This window comes from Triplophysa dalaica, chromosome 7 (genome assembly GCF_015846415.1).
Source record: "Triplophysa dalaica isolate WHDGS20190420 chromosome 7, ASM1584641v1, whole genome shotgun sequence".
NCBI lineage: Eukaryota > Metazoa > Chordata > Actinopteri > Cypriniformes > Nemacheilidae > Triplophysa > Triplophysa dalaica.
The window spans coordinates 9,774,327-9,798,663 of NC_079548.1; the positions used below are offsets into that span (position 1 = coordinate 9,774,327).

General features: G+C 37.2%; 1 protein-coding gene across 2 annotated transcripts in view; it reads left to right on the forward strand.

Moving 5' to 3' along the window:
• The window catches only part of stat5a (signal transducer and activator of transcription 5a), a 64,044-nt gene that overhangs the window by 11,156 nt on the left and 28,551 nt on the right, over window positions 1–24,337 (forward strand). For both annotated transcript variants that reach the window (XM_056752502.1, XM_056752501.1), the window contains exon 2: window positions 20,711–20,775. The gene's annotated coding sequence lies outside the window, so the exon portion shown is untranslated. The remainder of the gene's footprint in view (window positions 1–20,710; window positions 20,776–24,337) is intronic.

Below are 24,337 nucleotides of genomic sequence, written 5' to 3' on the forward strand. Positions count from 1 at the left end.
TTAAAGAAATAGTTAAATAAAAATGTAAGTGGGAATCATGAAAAATCTATTAATGGGGGCCAGCGTTGATAGTGTGGCGGGCTCCGACGAATAAATCAAAATGGGAAACGGACAACACAATGATATGTTTTTATGAGAAGTAAAACTTTTTTTGGTTCGTTTTGAAACTCTGGCGAAATATTAGACTATGGCGGGCCCCCATAGTCTAATTAATGAATGAGAAACACTGCTATATATTCCAAATCCTTCACACCAACTTCCTCCAAAAAAATAAATAAAATGAAACTACCTCCATCCGCTCTCTCAGTCAATTTCCTGGAAGAGAAATTAGTTCTGCGGGTGACGTTACTCTAATTGGTGTTTCAAGTGAATCTGTGACCGAGCGGGAAGAAAACCTCTAAAGCTCATGTTTGAGATGATGCCAAGGGTTTTGTCTGCTTCTGCTTGTGTTTCTATGTATGAAACGTCTCTTTTTGTTATAACCGACCTATGGTCCTTCTGTTCAATTATTTTCATTATTTTAATTATTACAGCAATAATTGAGTCTCTGGTAATTCTGTTTGACTATAATAAGTCTTATATTGCTCCCCTCAAAACACCAGGGCACGTATTCGTAAAGCTTATAAGAATCCTCTAAGAAAGCTCTTAGTTTAGGTTAAAAACTTTTACTTATCTCAAAAGTAATTCACGTTTCTTCACCTTTTGCGTTTCGTCCATTTTCTCTGCTGCTAAATAAATTCTTAAGTCTCTTAAAAGTCTGTCTCACATTTTTACTATAAGACAAACCTGAATAACAAGCGCTGTCTATGTGTGTTGTCGAAATAATATGGGCTTGTTTATGTATTCGTGCATATTGAACTTGGTACTTTATCATATATCTTTATCTTTTCTAACTCAAAATAAAGGACAACTTGATATGGATTCAAGTGGGAATTCTTGAAGTGAAAATCTGCCATCTAGTTTTCACGGACACTTTCATATAAACCAGAATAACCTGTGCTGGTCATGTACTGTATATCTCTGTATCTGTATTAAATATAATGACTTGTAAATGGCAGTATATTCAATCACAAAATCTTTTCCCCTAAAAGTAGTTTAGCAGTGTAAATGGGTTTGATTTCAGGATATAATGGTAACATTCAACATATAATGTCAATATTTCACGCATAGTGAACATGTCATTCAATGTGAGAATGTTTTTCACCCTTAAATAGTATGTTAAGAATGTATATCTTTAAAAAAAGAAATAATAACAGAAGATATTGTGAAACTGTAGTGACGGATGACTTCACATGCTAATTAACATATTTGTGACTTCATCACGTAGTTTTAATACTTTGTTCAAGACACCACGGAAGAGGGATATTTCCCACCACGATTGCGGAAGTAACGAATGGATTTACTAACATTAAAAGCATTTAGTAACATTATTGTCACTAATGATTTATTACCATTAAAACATTACAAGTATCTTTTAACATCAAAAGAACTCTGTTCCATAAATAATTCCGGGGGTAAAATTATCGAACTTCCGAAAGCGCGTGAAGGCTAATAAGGTTGCAACTTCAGACCCGTATTCGATTCTACTCTCTAAACATTACAGACAGCTTATTGCCCAATAAAGCCATAAGTTCTGTTTAATAACCAAGACACATTGTCTCGTAAAATCACCACACACACCTTAAATGGCTCCTCATTTGCATAAAGTTAAACATTTCTCAACTTTGTCATGTCCCTAGACACGCCCCATCCTGTCACCAATGGTTGCTACTGCTTGTGTCACCGGAAGTCACCAGCTATCCTTTAAAATGAATGGTATCATCTCGCTTTGTCGATTGTAATCTGAATCTTTTGGAAGTCTTTGGCTTCTCCCTGGTACTCACTCACAGTTGGAGAGAGGCAGGACCTTGTGCTAGCGGGGCAGTACTGACAACATTTTCCCACTGAATGAAAGCTACTGTTTATCCAAAAAGGCGCTAGGTTTATCGTTACACACGTCTTCTGAACAAAAGTCGCCAAAAGGCCGGAAAAGTCGCTAAATCTTGTGAAAGAGTATGCCACCTTGTGTAAACTGTGTGGCAATTGATATTTTTTCAAACAGCTTATCATATCAATTTATGTATATACCAATAGGGTGAATGTTTTATCTCTTTGGCAAAATCTTTTACAATTAAATAGTATTGCACAAAATAAAGACTCCTGAGATAGGCGCAGGCTCCCCGTGACCCGAGGTAGTTCGGATAAGCGGTAGAAAATGGATGGATGGATGGATGCACAAAATAAATCGTAAATGCAATTGCAATGTCATACTAGGTCTACAGTAGTTACAACTAGGCAATAACACGAAGACAGGAGTTAAAATGTTAAGAATAAGAGCAGAGTCTGTTGAAGGTCAGATACAGTTCACAAGGTTTGACGGATGAGTTTTTTACATCAGAAATCGGTAAACAGACATTTAATTTAAGGGTTTAAACGGTTAAGCAAGTATTTGAGGAACAAAGCTTAGATTGCTCTTGCTCTAACTACGTTTTGTGCAGAGCTGCAGGCAGGAGACCAGACAACATTGTTCATTAGTCTTAATTATGTCTTTCTCTGTTAGCACCACATCCTCTCCAGCACCTCACCCTCATGGGTCCTTGTTACCAGACGCATTTGTGTGTGTGTGGGAGAGAGAGGAAGTGTATTCTTGGAGGTCCTTGTTGGCCTATTTATGCAAGCATGAATAGTTTGACATGATTTGTATACATGGGATCACGTCCCATGGGCCCTTATTGCCAAGTCCTATTGGCGCTTTTTTGGTGTAGCTCTCCAGGTCCAGTGTTTATGCTTGAACAAATGTAAAAGTCACAGTTAGATGAACATTTGCTTTAGGGCTGGGCGATTTGACGATGTTATCGTACATCGACGATGTCTTGCAAATATCTCGATGTCGATTACAACAGACATATACCGGACAATAATTGATAATAACGGAAAATGCACGTTATAACATTATCATGCAATGTAGGCTTTAGCGTGAACATTAAAACAGGCCTACAACGATGTGTCATGCATTCTGACTTCTTTACAATGTTAAACGTCTTCTCGTGCTTAAAATGGGCAACTTGTCAAAAAACGAGTTGGGCGTATTACGTAGTATTTCTGTGTTCAATACACTCCCTCTGGGATCGTACAGGTTTCGGAATTTTTATTTCGACAACATATAAAACTGTGTCGCAACAACTTTTCTTAGTCCCTTATTGGACAATTCTCCCAGAACAGCATGCCACATGGCCACATGAGAGCAGGAGATGGAGCATTTGCAGACGTCACTTTCACTTGTGAGCAGGAGAGAGAGAGCATACGTTCGCGAAGTTCAGGTGTTTGTTTGGTCACTGCATTTGGGTGATGATTGTTATATAAACTGGGGATATATTGCTGGATTTGGAGATCGTTTGAAACTTGTATATGGAGCCGTCCCAGCGCTAAAAGATGCGGGACATGAATCACATGTGGTGAGAGAAACTGATGTCTGTCTGGCTGTGCACGTCCTTTGGGTCAGCCTACCCCTCCCCCCCCACGCGCCGTATGTTTTCGGGAAGCAATCGTAAAGCTGTATCTATCTTTTATTAATGTGATCAAACTAAATACAATTGTAATTGTGATATTGTGGTTATTTGAAGAATTTTGTTGTAAAGCCAAACGCTGACACAGAAAAGCATATACACAATCAATAAATGTCCATGTGGTCCAGGTTGATTGATATGATTAATAAACAGAGCTTTAGCACCAGAACCTCAGTCTCTCTCTTTAATTTTCTATGTTACTAGAATCAGTGTCAATTAGTAGGTCCCCTTTTTGTTTTGTTAATAGAAGAATCCCTTACTTGTGTGACACAAACTCAGCACACACTAATCACTCATGCACCTGCTGCCACTGTTTCTGCCCCTTCTAATAAGGTTCATTTTAGGTGAGAAAGGAAAGGAAGTGACCCCTTTTTCTGTCAAAGTTAATTTATGCATATCTGCCATGTTTCTATATATGGGTAGTTGACGAATGAACCGCATGTATCCAACGGTGTGACATAGCAGAGTTAGAAAAATACTAACAATGAAGATAAATCTCTTTTATGCTATTTTATATTATAAATATCATTTTTAATCATATAAAATAACATATTATTAAAAGTTTGGTTTCAAAAATGTTGCTGTCAAAACGCAGGACACATACAGTTTATTTATTAATATCCCAGACTGTATATGTATCTTGCAAGGTGATTAAATGAAGGAAATGGACTTGAAGGGCAACAAGATATCTAGATCTCGAGAACTCTACCGCTTAGATATAAAAAACACAACAGTATATCAATCTTCAGTTTCATTTTTTTTTTTACTGTATTTAGTATGTTTTATGATGAAAATCATAACAGAACCTAAATGTTCTGTTCTAATGTTCTTGGTGAGTGGTTTCCCAGTGTAAATTCCTGGGAACATCAGCCTGACCAGATGGTCTTGGAAGGCATATTGTGGAGTACCCTGACACCAACTCTGAGTAATCAGTACAAGGTGTGTGTTCATGTGTGTCCATGTGTGTGTGTCAAGGGGATTTAAAGTGGCAATGGACTTTTTCCTCGTTTCCAGGTTTCTCTTTCTAAGCAGCGGAAATTGTCATAGTTTGTTGTGCATATTTTTTGCACTCTCATTTGCACAAATAGCAAAAGAAAAGCTCAACGATAGTAGTTTCATTACTTTCAACAAAACTGTCTGATAACGGGAGTCAAAACAGAGAATGATATCAAATTTAACTTGACTTCCTTAGACGCTGTATAAGAAACACCCTCGCCTTAGCATTAACAATTTTTTAAGGCGATATAATACAAAGTATAGTGTAATAAACGTACATACAATAACATGTATAAACATACATTTTTTTACAAATTAAAATATAAAACGTTTGGAGGATTTACTCTGCTGATGACCGTTGAACGTCTTTGAAAAAGGTCCATTCAAGTCCAATATAAAACGAGAATCATTTGCCGACAATCAATAAATGTAGAACCAAAGAAACGTAATCAATACATAGATCAAGGTGCTGTAAGTAAGGTTAACTGCTTTTTTAACAGACTTAGCTGCTGATTTAGACCACCATCTGTTTACAAAATCCTTCCTCTCAAGACTAGCAAAATCCCTGATTGTTCAAAATGACAAGAGCACCTCAGATTGTTTTGCTTGGCTAAATATAACATCCCATGGTCATATTATTTTATGAAATAATGGTTTGCTCCTTCTTTGAGAACATTTGCTTATGCTTAACGCATATCACACGCCGTCTCATATTAATCTTGAGGACCTATAGAGAAGTATTGCATACTTTGTATGTTCGAAGAGTATTTGGTTTGATCACATTTATAAAAGATAGATACAGCTGTATGATTATTTCCGGAAAAACACGACATCCAGGGGGTGTGCGAGCACACAATAGCCTGCCCTACATCATTGCATTATCCCTATATAACTATTGATTCACTATAAGTCTGTGTTGTTCACATTATGCACGTACGGGCCAATTGCCAATCAACTACAGAATATAACTTTGTTTCACTTACCGCATGCTATTCATGTCTGGCATCTTTTAGCACTGAGACCACTCCATCTATCAGTTTGAAACGTTCAAATCCAGCGTTATAGCTGCCGTTTATATATCATCCGTCACTGAAATGCCTTGAACAAACAGACACAACCTAAACTTCACTATCGCAGGATAAACGAGCTGCAGCTGCAGGCCCACAGCGCAGCCAATCTTGACGCAGCACAGACGATCTTGATGGTAAGCGGGTCTCGCTCGTCGGTTGGTGCGTGGACGGGCTCTTTCTTTCGTCTTGCTGTGCTTTTCCGGGAGAATTGCCCAATAAAAGGAATTGGATCCCTGTTACGAAACAGGGATCCAGACTTTAAAAAAAATCTGAAACAAGTTGGAGTGCTGGGGGAGTGTACCAAGAACAGAAATACTACGTCATACGTCCAACTCATATTTTGAAAAGTTGACCATGTTAAGTTTGGGAAGTCTAGATGTTTAACATTGTAAATAAGTCAGAATGCATGAAACACCATTTCATCCCCCCTTTAATATTCGTTTAGATCATAGAGCAATAGTGCCTTGTTCCTACTAAAAAAGGGCTTTTTATTTGCAGTGAGCAGGATCATGTGAAAATAAGAATCTTGCGCAAGTTGTTTTGAGAATGCTTCATCTCATTCACATGCTGCCTAAGGACAGATTGCTTGCATTGATTTGTAATCATAACTTTGTAAATTGTATGTTTTTGTACTTGCTTATCTTTTTTGTTCGGTACAATCTATACTGGGTTGTTGTTATAAAACCATGGGTTGAAAACAGCCCAGCAGAGGTATATGCTTGTCCGTATATAGGTACATGGTTTTGACTGTGCTTTACCCAACCATGGGTTAAAAACAACTCTGCATTTTTTGTGTGTGGTTCTTTTCTAAAGATAAACAAAGTTTTATGATGATGCCAGATTTTCACAATTTCAAAGTAATCAAAGTTCTTCAAAGACAATTGAGTTAAAGGGATAGTTCACCCAAAAACATTTTGTTTGTCCTCATTTACTCATTCTCTTGTCAATTCAAACCTGTATGACTTTCCTTCTGCAGAACACAACAAATATATTTTGAGGAACGTTGGAAACTGATCAATGGTGGAACCCATTGACTTCTGTCAATGCAAATCAATTGGCACCACCGTTGACAGGTTAATAAAGCATTGCTAGGTTGTAATAAGGTGTTTCCCTGTTATAAGCAGCAGAAGTAGTGTCGAATGCCTTGCGTGCAGAAGAGTCTAAAACAGTAATCTGTCAATAGCTTATTTGGAAATGCATGATCATTTGTTCAATATCTATTCCCCAAAGGACATTGGGCAATTCATGTACTTGTTTGGCCGAGCTATACCATTACCCAGTACCCCTGTCAATCTTCTTAATGGCAACAGCTTGATGTGACAAATTGTCTTTTAGTTTTGGCTTGCTTCTCTTGCACAGTCTAAAGAGTTTAAAGGCAAGGTGTGTAATGTTATTTATCAGACTATGTAGCCATTTTCATTTATCAGCCTATGTAGAGATGACGAAGCAATTTTTAGGTTTTTGTCCTTGAAAAGTGTAAACATAATTTATGTGTGCTTTCAAAACACTGATCTGTTTGTTTGAACATCACCAACATACCAACACTGACCCAAATAATGGAATAAGTTTGGGCTGAGACTGCCTATTTGTCTGACCAATGACAGGGTCCGACAATGTACAAAATGTCTGATGGAAAATCTGCATTATATTTGCGATTCTAATGAAAGTGATGTAGACACACTTTAACATTTAACATGAGATTTTTTTTTATGGGATTTTGCTGACAAGGTTCTTGGTAGTTATAGTTATTGACTCATATTGACTCAAGCATGAGAAATGACTCAGCCAAAAATGAAAATTCAGTCATCTTTTATAATCCCAATGTTGTTCAAAACCCTGTGTCTGGAACTCAAAAGAAGATATTTAAAAATATGTCTCTTGAGGAAGGCAACAGGGGCCAGTGTTGTTGAGTTTTCAACATTCCTTAAAATGCCATGTGTTCTGGGGATGAAATAAGGTCAAAAATGTTTGAAATGACATGAGGGCAAATAAATGATAAAATAATTTTGGACGAAACATGCTTTTAATGTAGTCATAGTTACCAAGTTTCATCTTGGTACTGTCACACTATTAGATTCCTGAAAAATCAGAATCATGGTCCCACAAATAGTGGAAGATGACTAAATAGCTGCCTCTGGATTTGAATGTGTGGTTGTAAAATGCTGGCAGGTATTGTCTCATGATTTTCTTGTCATAGTGCCATGACCTTCTAAGTATCCATGTAATCCAAGGAATTCATGGGAATATTCATAGTCTTAAAGAGGAATGCGAAAGGAAGTCCCATTTTCAAGGTTTTTCATTGGGTGATAATATATAGCTGATGTTTGCGTGTTAAGACCTGTTTTTATTTTTTGTTGGAGAAAAACATATAAAACATTGTTCTTTCTTATATGGGGGAATTATCAACCTAAATCTTATGCGTTGGACCAAGGAAGATATGATGCCAAGGGCTCACACCAACAGTCATAATATTGTGACCGTCATGTAAAAAGGATTGTTGTAAAAATGATATGCCCTTATATTCTCTAGGAGCATCCGTTTCATCGCAGAATCTGGCACAGCTCTAAAATTGTACCATTTGGAGCTAAAATTACAGAGTGACAACTGTGTTTTCTAAATTTATTCTAAAAAACATATCGCTGTATATCCATGGGCTTTCTTGGCACAGTTGAAAACATATCTGTGACCCTGTCTGAAAACCCAGCCGAAGTCATTCTATTGTGATTTATTATTTTCTGCATAAAACATCCTGTACATGCTGTGAAAATATAACCTTGATATTATCGACCGAGTAAAGATTGAAAACATTGTGGAATTAGTGGCATGTTATTAATAGATTAAAACGTCAGACGTTTTTTTACAGAAAGGTTCAGATATTGCATGGGGCTTTTTTATATTAAACACCTGTGGCATAATTATTGAACCTCAAATGAATTTACTCATTATAAAAGATTTTTCAATTAAACAATATCTTTTGGTGGATATTATGTAGGGCTGGGCCGATGAAAGATATCATATCAAATCGCAATATAATTTATTTCGATAACTATGATAAGCTATTGGCATTTTGACTCGATATGGATTAATCTTACGTGTCTTACAGACATCAGAAATAAACGCATCAAAAGTCAGTCAGCATGCAGCTTTTAGCATGCGCATCAAAGTACAAAGTCCATTTCATACTGCACTAGGCAAATATAACTCGACATGAGGAGAAAAACATGACTGGAAGCGGAACTTACCTCGAGTTGACATCACGCGGTTTATCAAATGCCTGATTTTCCTTAGCGAACGCCGGATAAACAAAATAAACTTGAGGCGCAATTGCAAGCAAGTTACTTTGAATGTGTATGAAACAAACCAGCGGTGCCCTGTACAGATTAGAGATGTAATGAAGTGAGTTATTTGCACATTAAAAGATTGAACCTTGTATGTATGATGCTTGCATGATTAAAGAAATGTACTACAGTATATGTGAGATGCCTTTTCGAAACAATCCCACTACTCGAGCAAGACATTATTGCAGTGTCATGTATGTGCGCAGGTTCTGAGCCAATAGCGTTCAAATGTACGCAGTAACGGAGCCCTTTCATTGGTTGAATGTATTAAATGAACACTCCTTTTACTTAACGGTCATGTTGTTTATGGCCTAATATCCTCTTTGTTGCAACAGTACATGTCCAATTAGGTAATATCAATGACTTGGTTTAATTTAATTTTAACTGGTTTCAAGTTAACTTTTGTTAGACTGTTTTTATAATAAACTGTATTTAAAATATATTATTTTACATAGAGTATAATTGATTAAAATGTATATTTTTAATGAATTATACTTCAAAATACATATTGATATCGATCAATATAGAAAAAAACTGTAGTGTTTACATTTTGCCATATCGCCCAGCCCTAATATTATGTGTCTTTAGCTTCGTGCAGTTGGAAGGCTGCGACAGTAGGTTCTTTCACACTGTACTCAGTCCTTAGTCGGTGCAGTGGCATTCTGGGTGATTTACAGGGTGATAGATCTACCAATGGATCACGGGTCTCAGTGTAGCTGGATTAAAGGGCGACTGGAATTTGATGACTGGGCATATGGTGGCAGGCAGTCCGTACATCAAGGCAGCAGTGTGATAAATGACCTATGTTAAACCAGTCAGAGTTCAGCTGCAGGATGTCTCTCGCTGCTTTAGCCTGTCCAGAGCGTAGAAGAAGAGCAAGATCTGGGCATGCTGGGTTTTGTATTTATTGAAATTCAATGACATTTTTTATTTATACAGTGTTTTTTTTTTTTTAGGACTAGAACTAGACCTCTCAGTCAGTTTTACTTATTTGCATTTAGCATGTGCTTTTATCCAAAACTGTTTATAGTGCATTCAAGCAATCGAGTTCACTTCCCGTTGCTAGTTTAACACACTGGCACCTAAGCTATGTGAAATGTTTTTTTTCTTTGTTTTATAAGGGTTTGCAGATGAAGAAATTAAAAAAGCTTAGACTTGTATAGATACTTCACTTTAGATGATCTTTTCAATCCCCCCTGTCTGAATTTAGATGAAGTATACTGTAAAATTTGTTGTGGATTTTTTTTATTACAGCAATATGTGGTATTATTGAAAAAGCCAGAGAAATGTCTTCATTTTAATTACTGTTGGTTTATATTTATTCACTTAGCAGATTTGTTAATTACAAATAAAGAAAAATGCAAATACAACTATTTAATCAATCATATTCTATTTATTTTTAACAGCTGATCACTCGAGTATTCCTGACTATTTTACAAGGAGGCTAAATCGTAGGAATTTGTGCAATGTGAATCATACAAAACGTTTGATTTTAAAAAAGATATTGTAAGAATTCCTACGAATTAGCCACCTCGTTAAATAGTTTTCTAATTCCTGTGTGATTGTCTCATTTCATTTGTGAACTTTTTGACACATAATAATAATATAATTAATATTTCATTTAATATGGGTAGGCCTGTTGCGATAGTCAATTTATCGACTTAACAGTCGAAATAAAAACACATAATTGCTAATGCGTTATATTGCCATTGTGTTTCTAGGAGTATTTATTTACATTAACATGAATGTTAATGCGTAAATCATAACCTCATGTTACACAAATCGACCAATCATAACCATAACTTTTTATAATTACCATTTAATTTTTCATCATTTATATCTATTTACACTTCAATTATTATTTACATTAAATTTACATTCTGAGTTCAATGTCTTAAGTATTCTTTAAGGGCTTTGTTCTCTGAAAAGGGTGTACTTGCATTCTTTTATTCTCAATTATGTAATCAGTGGCATAAAATAGTCATGAAATTAAAAAAATATTGATTATCTCAATTATTTCACAGACAATATATCGGCAAACATAAAGTTGTTATCGTGACGGGCCAAAATATTGGGCGTAACGGACAGTTAACTGATTATCGCAAAATAAACCCCAACTGGTTGAGTCAGGTCTTTTCACATTAACAGTACAGATTAACAGCGGAGTAGATTACTTATCCCTTAACTGAATATTAGCCCAAATAATCACCTTATATTGATCTTCCTACTCTATTAGCTGCTCTAAATCTAGGAATGTATGTCTCTCTCATTTCTCTCATTGCAGCAGTCACGGGTGCTAGAGGCCGGCCAGCAATGACCTGCTCTAACTGAGGCATGAGCCTGTAATTATTGGCATGCAGGCCCCACTCTACAACTACTGCAAGTGTTGGATTACGTGCTGTTAGTCCTTTGTTGAGAGGATATGTGCACTGAGAAACCGCCTGAACCAGATCTCGGTCTCATTACGTTACAACTGATCAAAAATGTTACACAGGGGTATCCCCGAATCTATTGATTTCCTTTACAAGCTCCTGACCAGCATTCCTCACTGATGTAATCATGCTACGGCTGCTCTAAAGACAAGATGGGTTGCCAGGTTAAAATAGACTCGGTGTGATTTACAAAAAGAACTTATGTCCTTCTAAACATGAGCCTCCCAGAGAGATATGTATGTGTCTGCTTGTGGGTGTGTTTACTTATATCATTACCATTAGTCACCTTTCACATCTATGGGTTTTGCAAAAGTAGGCTTATGACTTATTGGATCCTAAAACTGTCAATAAAACATCATAACCCAAGCCCCGCCATTGAGAATGAAGTGCCACGAGATTCGTCCAACCCCTATTATTGAGTAATCTAAGGTCAGTATGGTCATTTTTAAGCTTTGACTGATTTAACCATATTTAAATAATAGTCCTCCTCTGATAATACTATTGCGACGTCCCTGGCAGCATATAGTTATGAAGTTACTTATTGATCGGGACATTTTAACAGCTCTCCGTGACTCATTCCTGGAGGCTATTTCAACACCTCGCTGACAGCACGATGTCAATTTTCGCTTTTTTTCATCTGTAGAGCTCTCTCAGATGATTGTATGCCACTGTTTTACCATCCATTTGCCATAACTTCTTACCCTGACTCTGACACACAGCATATTATTAGAAAAGTGCATGGAACTCAAGTTTCACAATCCAGAAGAAAACAGGCTATTTTTGTGTGTTTTAGAAACACAAATGTAGAGAATATGAAAGAATGGAAAAAGTTTGATTTCCATCCAAGTGTTGTGCTGTAAATGGACATCTTGCCAAAGCTCTTCATAGTTCAATAGAAAGAACTTTTCTATGCTGCAGCGTTGTTTTTGAGGCTAAATAATGAAATCCTCAGCTGGATCTGACAGCATTTCTGAGATGCTTTACTAACAGGTGTGATTTAGCAGGTTGTCACATGTTTGAGATTTATTGATCTGGATGCGGGCTGTTCAATTGCCTGGCCCCCAGCCGAACCCAGCCCTCGATGTAATTTGATAATACTGGACCTTCATGTAGCATAGTTTGAAAAAGATTCTCTAGAATAAAGTCAGTTCAGTTGGGAATGGGCCCTGCAGTTATAAAGTGACGTGCGTCTGTTAGATTAAGCACGAGGTGCAGCAGCACAGAGCAGGAGTCACGTGACCTGAGAGTGGCAGTCTCTCCTGCAGTGTTGCCAACTTTACGACTTTTCAAACCCCTTTAGTGACTTATTTTTCAAAAAGCAACTAGTTACAAATCTAGCTACTTTCTGAATAAGCGTTGGGGGCTTCTTGTGCTCAGCGAGAGCGACTTTTTGCCTTCCCAGTGCAGCACCGCCTCTCTTTGTCTACTCTGCTTATTGATTGGCAGGGAGCACAGAGCAGTAGATCAGAAGAGATCCAGATCCCAACATTCAAAACACACATTTACATTAGCCACAAACCCCATAACACACACATCACACTACAATTACCTGGGTTTAAAAATCACATCCACAGGAAACTTTAATCCGGCAGTGAATGATCTAAGCGATAAAGCACACAGGGCCTTCTATGCCATTTAACGTCAATGTCCTATAGAAATCCCAGTTAGAATTTGGCCTAAATTATTAGAATCAGTGATTGAACCGGTTGCCCTCTATGGCAGTGAAGTGTGGGTCCACTGAAAAACCCAGATCAAGATTTTACTAAAATAGAGAGCCTGCATAGAGACTCTGTAAAAATATCTTACAAATGCACCGGCGACACAACAAACAATTCATGCAGGCGTAATAAGGCAAATATCTACTAATCCTAAAGATTTGTTTGGAAACAAACAGAATTCTGGAAACATCTAAAACACAGTGACCCTCACGCATATTATTCTAAAGCCATGAAACACCACGAGATGAGCAAAGAAATGAATCCTATCTGTCAGCTGGTCCGGTGCTTCAGTCCTGATGTTTCAGTTCTAACAACTACTGATGCTCTCAACCACAACAATACTGAAAAAGTCTGGCTCAACCAAATTACAACACAAACGAAACAAAACTATATCACTCACTGTGAAACCCAAACAGATCAACAAAGTTAACATTTACATTTACATTTAGGCATTTGGCAGACGCTTTTATCCAAAGCGACTTACAGTGCACTTATTACAGGGACAATCCCCCTGGAGCAACATGGAGTAAAGTGTCTTGCTCAAGGACACACTGGTGGTGGCTGCTGGGATCGAACCAGCAACCTTTGATTTACCAGTTCAGTGGTTTAACCCACTAGACCACCATCTCCAGTTAAATGGAATGTCACTTTGACAAGATACAGACTCAGTGGACATTAACTCGCTATAGAGACGGGCAGACACAGACAAACATGGCTGCCACAGGACCAGAGACTGTCCACATTTTCATCTCAATAAAATTGCGACGGTACTCCACTTCCTAACAGGATGCACAAAATACAAGTATATACAGACAATGTCTTTGGAAAAAATCAAGTTCATTCACCAGACGTTTGAAAGTCTGTCAAACGATGAGAAACTGCCATGTCTGTTAGGAGAACACAAGGACTGCTGTGTGTTCGCTGCACAATATGTGTCTGACTGTCACAACAAAAGAGAAAACAATGAATCTGCCCAGTCCTGATGTTTCCAATATATGTACATAACATTATTATTATATCCCTTTATTCTGCTACTTAAATGTATATTTTGCTTCAGTAAATCTTTGTTTAAACTATGCTCTATTTCTGTTTTTATACATTTGTATATATTCTAAACCACTTTAAGTTGCACTACATACATCACACTTTATAACATTTTATTTAGTTATTATAATTATTTATTTTCGTTTGTATACATACTTGCACTATTTGTACGTAGCCAAGCTGAAAATGCTTTGGGAATACGAATGGACATTGTCATGCCAATAAAGCACACTTAAATTGAATTGAAATTGAGTGGCAGGGAGAAGCAGCACATTCAGTTCAGAACGCCCTGAAGCTTGAATGAGATACGCATATACAAACAGTGTTTCCAAGAACTTATCACTTATTGAGCATTTATGATTTAAAACGCGATGACTATATGGGATGCTTAAACACAGATGGATTTAAGCTGTTCAACGAAAGTGACTGCTGATGTGTAGTTTTAAGTGGTCGAGTTGACTTACTATTACATAGTTTTTGTTGTGTCCCAACAGAAACAGAAAAATAAGAAACTATTTATTGTGCATTTGGCTGTATTGTTTAATATAATACTGTATACGACAGCTCAGAGAGTAGAGATGTGAGGCAGACCTGAAGCGCTTCGCTTGCCTGATACTACATTTAGCGCCTTTTTTGGGCAGGCTTTAGCTGCTTTCCATTGAAAATAGTTTGTAACACTGTGTTCCTGTGAGACGCAAAAGGACTGTGAGGAATGAGAACTTTATTAGTTTCATTTCAAACATTTTGCTTCCATGAATAGGACCACAGTTTCAAAAGTACAGAGCCAAGGGCGGAGAATAGCGCATAAGAGAACGGCGCCTGTGTAGGTTAATGTTGAATTTCATATTTCTTGTTATGCAGTTTCAAAATACAACAAATGAACATGTTTGAATGTAGAACAGCCTGCTTGGGTGTCTTAAAATGCAACTATGTTGTTGTTGTGCAGTTTAAAATACAACATTAGGATGTTTAAATGTAGGAAAAAACTTTGGGCAAAATATTATGGGGCAAAAATGTAAAATACAACATACGGGCTACCATAAGTAGGGCGATATGATTGAATCGCGGATCAAGACATACAACTTATTTTCTTTTTTTAAGTTCAAAGCTAACGCCATAAGCTGAACGAAGGAAAGGAGACCATGGCTATTTTTTTTACAGATTGCATTGGATTTTATTAGCAAATTGTAAGTGTTACAGAAGTGTTACAGTTTGTCATGCCCCAATGACAAACTAATTGAATAGCCCTGATGTTGATAGGCCAGATGTGATATATAACTGATGTGGTGTTTAAAGTTAGAGCTAATGCCTAAAGATAATCTGACTAAAAAAGCTTATTTTCAAAGTCTTTAGAAAACAGTTTATCCTAATTAAATGAATGACAGAACAATCAGCCACTTTGGTCCTGGTCATAATGGGGCTCAAGAGAGCCGCCCGCATGTGTAGCGTATTGTGCATGTTTTCTCTAAAGAGTAAAACATTAGTGAATTAGGGAACAGCACACGGGAATCAATAAGCCAACAAGATTTATAGGAATCTCTTAAAGTGATTATAATGCGCTTATAGTTTCCTCATTTAAAAGTAATTTCATTACTGTCTGTGTATGCAATAGGGACTGAAAAAATGTCATCGAACTGCACTTTCAAAAAAAGCGAATGACACTTCTGTTTACTTCTTGTCTTGTTTGCTTTGATGCAATCACTTCATAGAATACTTTAAGCCATCCATACATAGCAGAAAATGTGTGTGTGCTGTCTGTCTGGCCTAGAGTTCATTGAGTTCAAACATTTAACCTTTGCACTGCCACGTTCCTGGTATTTTACATTTTTACCACAAGAAATCCTGAGTGTGTTTGTATACATTTGTGTGTTATAATTAGTGCACCACGACCACAAAAGTGCTTTTCCCCCCCGAGTTATGTGATTTAGAATTATATATAAAGCTTGACTGAAAGGAAAGCAGATTTACTGCATGAATACTTTTATGCACGCACTCACACACACACAAAAAAAACCACACAAAGTATGTACGAGCCCATACACCCACACACAAAATTAACAAAATACTTTCTTTGAAGTTTCAACAGTCGATGCTTGCGTTACATCTTTTTGTGTTCCTTGTCTTAGCTCATAAGACTTCTCATAATACACCCACCAGATGCCATCTGCCCTGGAATCTTGATACACTGTGTATAGGAAGATTTTGATTTTGGTATTTGTTAGTGCAAGTTGCACTTATAGAAGATGATTTATAAATACATAATAACAGCACATCATTACAAGTATACAAACCAAACAAAGAAAGACATAAATGTTCTCTCTGTGTGTTTGTGTGTGTGTGTGTGTGTGTGTGTTGTGTTTCATCTTCGTGCGTTAGTGTGAATGGCATATAGCCCCTAGGGCTCGGCCTAATGCACCTTTCTCAAATGCTTCATCACCATGGCAACAAAAGGTTAGCGGCAGGTATGTCGATTATGATTAGCGAGTCGGTTGCTATTGTTACCTGCACTGAAATGAGTTAAATGCCCGTGTTATCTTCATGTTATCAATCTTTGGTACAATCCAGGATGTATTGTTTTGTGGAATTTAGAGGCGGAGGTATTTATAGATGTTGTGAGGGCCTCTGAAGAGCATTTGTCTAACTTGATCAGATATGTAATGGCAGATGGGATGCAAACACACACACATATGAACTCACACACACAGCATTGAGTCACAGCCTGTGTTTGCTCAGATAGACTGACCTTTTAATCAGGATTTAGATTAATAATAATACTGAACTCCCTATGCGGACAGTCTGAGGAATACAGAGTTTTGATGAGTTTTGCCAAAGCAAAATGTACTTTCTGTGTCCATGAGCTAAGTTCCTCTATATTATTACTCTCTTGTCTGCAATCCAAGGTCAAACCAGCTGGTCACACTCCCTCGGTTCAGTTTGTGTGGGTAGAGATGCTGTTTAGGAAGCTGCTACAGTACCATAAGCATAAGGGACATTCACACAGGATGAGTCAAGACAGATGGACAGAGTGCTTAATTATAAATGTCATAAATGTAAAGTCTCTGTGATATAAAAATGTATTCTTTGTGACTAAGTATGCGAGTATATGAAGTTTATCGATCAGCTATGGTGCTTCAAGACAATGAAAATTGAACTGACAAGATAAGCTTTCAAAACTCGCACTCTCTCCAAAAGTTTGATGACATCATTTTGCGTAACGTTCTTTTCAAATCGGTCTAATCAAATGCTCTTTCTGAAGCATCCTGTCCCTGTATAAAGGAAACTGCTCCTGAGACACACATTTACTATTTCCTATATGTTGAATGGCACATAGCGCACTATGTATGTGATGGGGAATGATTTATACAGAATAAATATGCTTTCTATTGTGTGAAACACAAGTCTGATTGGTTCTGATCCAGAGGCGCCATAGCACAGAACGGATTATACATGTAAATGCGACTTGTTTAAATTCATGAGAGAATGTTGTATTGCGACAGTTTCATAATAAAGGTCTAGTGTATAGAATTTAGCGACATCTAACGGTGAGGTTGCGCATTGCAACCAGTGGTTTACGCCACACTTTTGAATCACAACGGCGACTGACACAGAAATAAGATTTCATGTTTTCGCTTCTTTGCCGAAGGAGATAACGTATTTACGAAAGCGTTTTGTAGAGCAGTTTGTCCATTTAGGGCTACTGTAGAAACAATGACTAAAATGCATGTTTTAGCTGAAAACAACGTTCACAGATCAGGACAACGGATCGGTGCCTTTGGTTTGTCGATGAACACCGATAATTTTTTAAGCATGCTTTTATTGATTCCCCATTGTTTTATTCTTATCACTATACGTCACTGTTAATTTTCTCTATTGTTTCAGAAGGCAAACAGTTTAGCTATTAAGTAGGTTGTTTGTGTGTTGGTGTTTTGTAAGGTCAGCTAACACAAGTTACTCCCCACTGTCGGTACTGTTATGTCCTCACCTGCCATGAATATGCTTTTATTCATCCCCTAAAGTGAGAGCCTGCGGGGAAATGGACGGGGGATTCATCTGGCGTCAGTTCATCATATTAGCCTTTATAGCTGGAGGGATCGAGAGAGTTTGGAATGTGCTTTTGGATATCTGCTTAAATGTGTTTGTATAGTGTGACTGAAGCGACAGCCCCGGGGTTGTCTTTGTGCGGCCACAAATAAACACAAGTACACACACCCAGACGATCTCTGTGTGTGTGTGTGTGTGTGTGTGTCTACTTGAACATTGCCCTCTAATAAAATTCTCTCAAAAAAGGATTTTTGCTGCTTGTTCAGTGTAGTTGCATTCAAAAGAGGTGATGCAACACATTTCTTTGACACATTGTCACAAGAACGATTAATTCTTCAAGCTGTATTTTCAGATACACAGGCTTCTACACAAATGGACTAACTGCAAACATGTACAAACATTGGTATATCTTCGCCCTTAAGCAGATTCTCAAAATCTCAGCAAGAAATTCAAAAAAGGCTGCAGATTCTGTCCAGGTGTGCTCATAAATGAATGCACAAAAATCTAGTTTCAGCCCGAGATGTTGGAAATTGATTCCAACATTATTTTTAAATGTACATTACACATCTATATGCACTTTATTTATATCAGTTCTCTACTTAATTCAAAAATAATTAATACTTTTTTTGTCATTATATTTTAGAATAGAAAAGTATTTCTGATTATTTCATTCTGATCTGGCAGACTGCAAGTGTCACAAGTTTTTATGCCAGTTCACTTTGCATAAACATGCCTCCATATAAGATTGCATACAAATCTTAATCTAAATTGATGTTAAACATTCACACACACGCACAAATGTTTTTTTTTATCTGTTCCTCTCTACGCTATCGCATCAGATCATACACATACTTCCCCTGCTCGCCTCATTAACATCTGTCCCTGATGCTTTTCTACATGAATTCCCTCTTATCTTACCATGACCTCTGTCAAAACAGAGAGTGGTCCCTGTGAGATTACGTAATCCTCCCCGTGGGGTCTAATCCTGGCTTTCTGAAGTCGGTTGTGTTGCAAATCTGTTCTTTTATACTCCATGCCACGAGCATGTGTTTTGCTGGAGTTTTTCTATAATAATAATTTTGTTCCATATTTATTATGGAGTACTTTTTTGTTTAATTTTAATTTAGTCAATAGCCCTTTTCACACAGCAATGCTGGTAAATTACTGTTAAAGTCATTCAGGTACATTTATAAAGATTGGAAGTACCGATTGAACCGTAAAGGTCCTGATCACACATGATCTGTTAACTGCAATTTTCTTGCAATTTACAAGTAAAGACTGTATGTGTGAAAGGGACTATTGTCTCACTTTTATAGTAAACGTTCTAAAACCAAACCAAATTTCTGATTTTAAGACCAAACATCTGAAGAAAGACGCATATTAAAAACCTATTACTTCAAATTTGAGTCTATAGGCCTTTATCTTTCACATTAGCTTTGTAGCCTTCTGTATGCTAGATTGGTTGCAAAAGTGGGCATGTTCACACAAAGGATGAATAACTACTGTATAAATACAAATATAACGATAACAATCAGTAGATATTCACCTTTAAAATGTTTGTTTTTCTCTTTTGATGACTCGCATTGCACAACATTAGATACTCTCATGAACAAGAATGTCCCTCCCCTAACACCACCTGCAAGTGCTGCAACCACCATAACTGCTGTGTCCATACTTTGTGTCCCGAATATGTGTCTGGGTTAGTTTTTGTACTTCAGCTATGCTAGGGTGTTGGTTAGATAATAGCAATTTTAATTTGCTTTATATATAACTAAGAGCTCTATGATACAGCATGTCCTCATTTACCTTTCGTGTGTGTGGTGTGCATGTGTGTAAGAGACTGAACTCTCTGGACTCTCAGGTTCCTCATTTGGTGGCTGTGGGCTGTGCTCAGCACTCTTAGATCAAGACTGAACACATTTCATGCTTCAACTGTCAGTGGAGTGATATTCCTCTCTCTCTCTCTCTCTCTCTGTCGCTCTCTCTGTCGCTCTCTCTCTCTCTCTCTCTCTCTCTCTCTCTGTCGCTCTCTCTCTCTCTCTCTGTCGCTCTCTCTCTCTCTCTCTCTCTGTCGCTCTCTCTCTCTCTCTCTCTCTCTCTCTGTCACTCTCTCTCCCCCCCCTGTTTCTCTATGTGGATGTAACGGCAGCCTGAAGGGAAGTTTTATTCTTGCTGACCTTAACAAACACTTGCATTCTTCTTACCACACATGATCAGTTTGTATCGCTTAAAATTTCAAGGGGAAAAAAATGTATTCATACTAGCGATTTTCAGATATTAAAATAGGGATTTTGAGTCTGTATATTACATCTCGCAGTGTAAATTCACCCTGATAAACATTGTAAATAAACAGAAAATTCTTCACTGCTTATTTCTTCGTTCTTTGATTTATTTATTGTTTATTATGTTGTAGTAGTATTACTTCATGCCACTGATATTGCTATTCTCTCTCTGTCAAACTTGCAGGCTTCCTGGGTTTCCTCTCCAGAAGTTCCTGTTCTTAGATGGTAACAGAGAGCTTGAAATAAGAGGTAAACTTTAAGAACATCTGAATGTGTGTGTTATCTTCTTAAATCTGACGTGTTTAGTATTGTGTTGTAAATCTATATATTGTCTCATAACCATTAGCTGGGGGTGTAAATATAATTAGGTTTGTTGTTTTTCAAACATGATGACAGGTTCAGTAGAACTGAGTAGAGTTGTCTGGGTTGTCATCGGGGGAAAAAAAATTATTTAATCAAAATCACTACTAATTATTTTGGTTGGTTCGGCAACTAGCCAATTCAGATTTTGACCCTTTTATCAATTTATATATTTCCCCACTATTCTTTTCTATTTATAATGGCATAATAGAAATAAGGCCACACCTCAGAGAACTTAATGGCCAAGGACCAATGGTGTTTCGCACAATGTTTTTTTTTGCTTTTTATGAAAAATTGCATTAAATAAAAGTGCCGGAATAAATCTAGAAGACGCTATAAATCTGATATCGTTTATTGCCCATTGGCCTTGTAATTCTTTCTGTAAGAGCTATTCACACATTGTAACCTACAATAAACTCACAGATTCACAGACCTTGACAGCACATACTGTAGTTAAAAATGCTTAAATACAAATACTCCCACAATCCAGCTCTTCCCTCTTTTAATCAGGCATTATCCTTCTTCCAATGCTTACAGCTGAGACAATAAAACATACAGTTTTGATTTAGTAAGAGGATTAAGTATCTTCTCAATAGAGGTGGAAGTTTAAGCTTTTGAGAAATACTGTATACTGTATGTAAGATAATTGATCATTTTTTAGTCGCACTCATGGATCTCTGGCTCACAGTCCTGCTCAAGGACTTATTCATGGCAGACACCAGGCAGTTTGTGTCTGGATGAAATCAATATGAAATCAAATTGTTGTGGGTTGTAGTGTATGTTTATTAGGTTTGTAATCTGCATCTATAAAATGTATCTGTTCACCTATATGTATATAAAAGCTATAATAATTAATTTTATAATAATTTTAATTTATTTATATAGCACAGTTCATATCAGAGTATTTCAAGACCACTATAAACAGAAAGGAAGAGCATAACATACAAAGCTCAATTTGAAGAACATTTGAATATAAGGAATGAAGGTAATGCTGTAAAGGAGTAGAATCGAAACAAATTAAATCTAAATGTTTAATAAAAAAAGGAGAAGAACAGAAAATGCATGAATTAGTAAAGCACAATGGATTAAAAGTGATTTTTAATGCATTTAAAGTTCAACCAAAAATGTACATTCCGTGATCATTTATTCTCTGTCTTGTCATTTCAAACCTTGATGACTTTCTTCCGCAGAACACAAAGGAAGAATTTAAGAAAGCTGTTAACCGAACTGGGCTCCATTCATTTCTATTGTATGGACACAAAACCAGTGCAAGTGAATGGGGGCAGGTTATCAGCATTCTTCTACATATATTTTATGTTCTGCAGAAGAAAGAATGTCTTTGAACCAGCAGCCTTTTCACCCTGTAGACCAAGACTGGTTGCCCACTGATGCTTAGCAGGAATGAGCCTGCTCATTACCTGGATGGGAGACTTCCTGGGAAAGCTTGGTTGCTGCTGGAAGAGGTGTTGGTGAGACCAGCAGGGGTAGCTCACCCTGTGGTCTCTTTAGGTTCTAAGTATAGTTATGGAGACTCTATACTGTAAAATAAACAGACTGTGGTCCCTGTGGTCATTAAAGATCCTATGGCACTTCTCATAAAAAGGAAGGGTGTAAGGCTGATGTCCTGGCCAGACTCCCTTCACTGGCTCTTGTCAATCACGGCCTCCTTAAAAATCCTCACCTTCTGAATTGGCTCTATATCTCTCTCCTCTCTACCTATAGCTGGTTTGTGGTGAGCGCACTGGCGCCGTTGTCCTGTGGCTGCCGTCGCATCATCCTAGTGGATGCTGGACACTTGTGGTGGTTGAGGAGAGACCCCCCTCAAATGATTGTGAAGCGTTGTAGGTGTACAGCAATACACAATAAATAGATATATATAAATGCCTCATTCATTCATTACAGATTTGAAATGACAAGAGGGTGAGTAAATTATGATTTGGTTGAACCAACACGTTAAGCCCTTGGACAGTAAATGTAAACAGATGTGTCTTCAATCTGGACTGGAATGTGGTTCTCATTTGGACATATCTAGGCATTTTCAAGCTATGGAGAGCCTAGATATAAGCAACATTTGGATATTTCTTTTTCTATATGTCTTTAAAAATAATTCCAAAATACATTAAATCTCAGTTCTGTTTCATCAAACCTTTTCTACGTATGAATCACAGTTTAAAGGAGTTCATCTGATTATTTGTACAACGAGATGTACTATTTGTGTGTGAACTCTCCCGGACTCTCAGGTTCCTCATTCAGTGGTTGTTGACACCTGTAGATCAAGATTGAACACATTTCATGCATCAACTGTCAATGGCAACATTTCACCACAAAAAACAGCAACTTAATTTATTAACCAACCACAATCCTGTTTAGCCAGCCGGTAAATGAAATGACGTTCATTATAGTTTTTACTTTTACAACGCCCAACAGTACAAGTATTAATATATACAAGTTGATGAATTTCCATGAAAGTTAGTGTGCAACTATTTGGTTTTCCTACTAGTACAGTATAGTTTTATCTAAACCTTCATGTTATGTGGAGGGATGCAAGATAAATTATTGGCCATAACAGTATCAGTAACTATAATAACATTAAAGCCGATATATTATAGCCGATAAATTATGAATAATATCCTCCGGTTCAACCACTTCAGCTGAACGCTGCCATCTGTTAAAATCCAGTACATTCTGTCTCAGAAAATGTTATATTAATATTTAGGTGTACCGTACTGTATATCGGCCAACATATCGGTTATCTGTTTCCAATGTTCGTGAATAATCTGTTATCATTAACGGGCAAAATGTACATATCGGTGCATCCCTAGTTATGTGTATTTCTTAATAAGACCTCGTAGAAACAAGTTTAGATAGACATTGTGGATTGTTCCATGAGAACAAGGTAGTTAAATGTAAATTGTAAGCAGGTATAAGTGTCCTCTTGTAAAAGGTCGGCTTCTTTAGATCATTGTATGAATGACAATATTTTCCAAAGCAGTATCAGTCCATGTATTCCTGTGTAAAAATTAGGAATGCAGCGATACAGTTTCATTATTAACTGTGCTTCAAAATGTCACTTTCAATAAATCATAATGGCTCCGATACACCGCATGTTTCTGTTGCACGGTACGGAAACATTGCAACTTGCTCAAATTGAAAACTTTAGCTGCATTCCATTTGATAGGGTTCCTATGCAGTGTTCACTGCTCCCTACTCCCTGAGGATTGGATTATACGTAGAAGTGGACCTCACTGACAAAAAATGCTTAATTGAAAGGCCCTGCAACGTCATCAAAGTCAATTAATAAATATTGTAACTTATTAATGTGAAAGAAATATACCTAAACCTAATGTACATTATGTATACAATACAAAAATACATTTTAATTTGGTCAACTATGTGTTCTTTTATCCATGGTCGCGTCTGTCCCATCTCGCTTTTTCCCTATGTGGTGCAG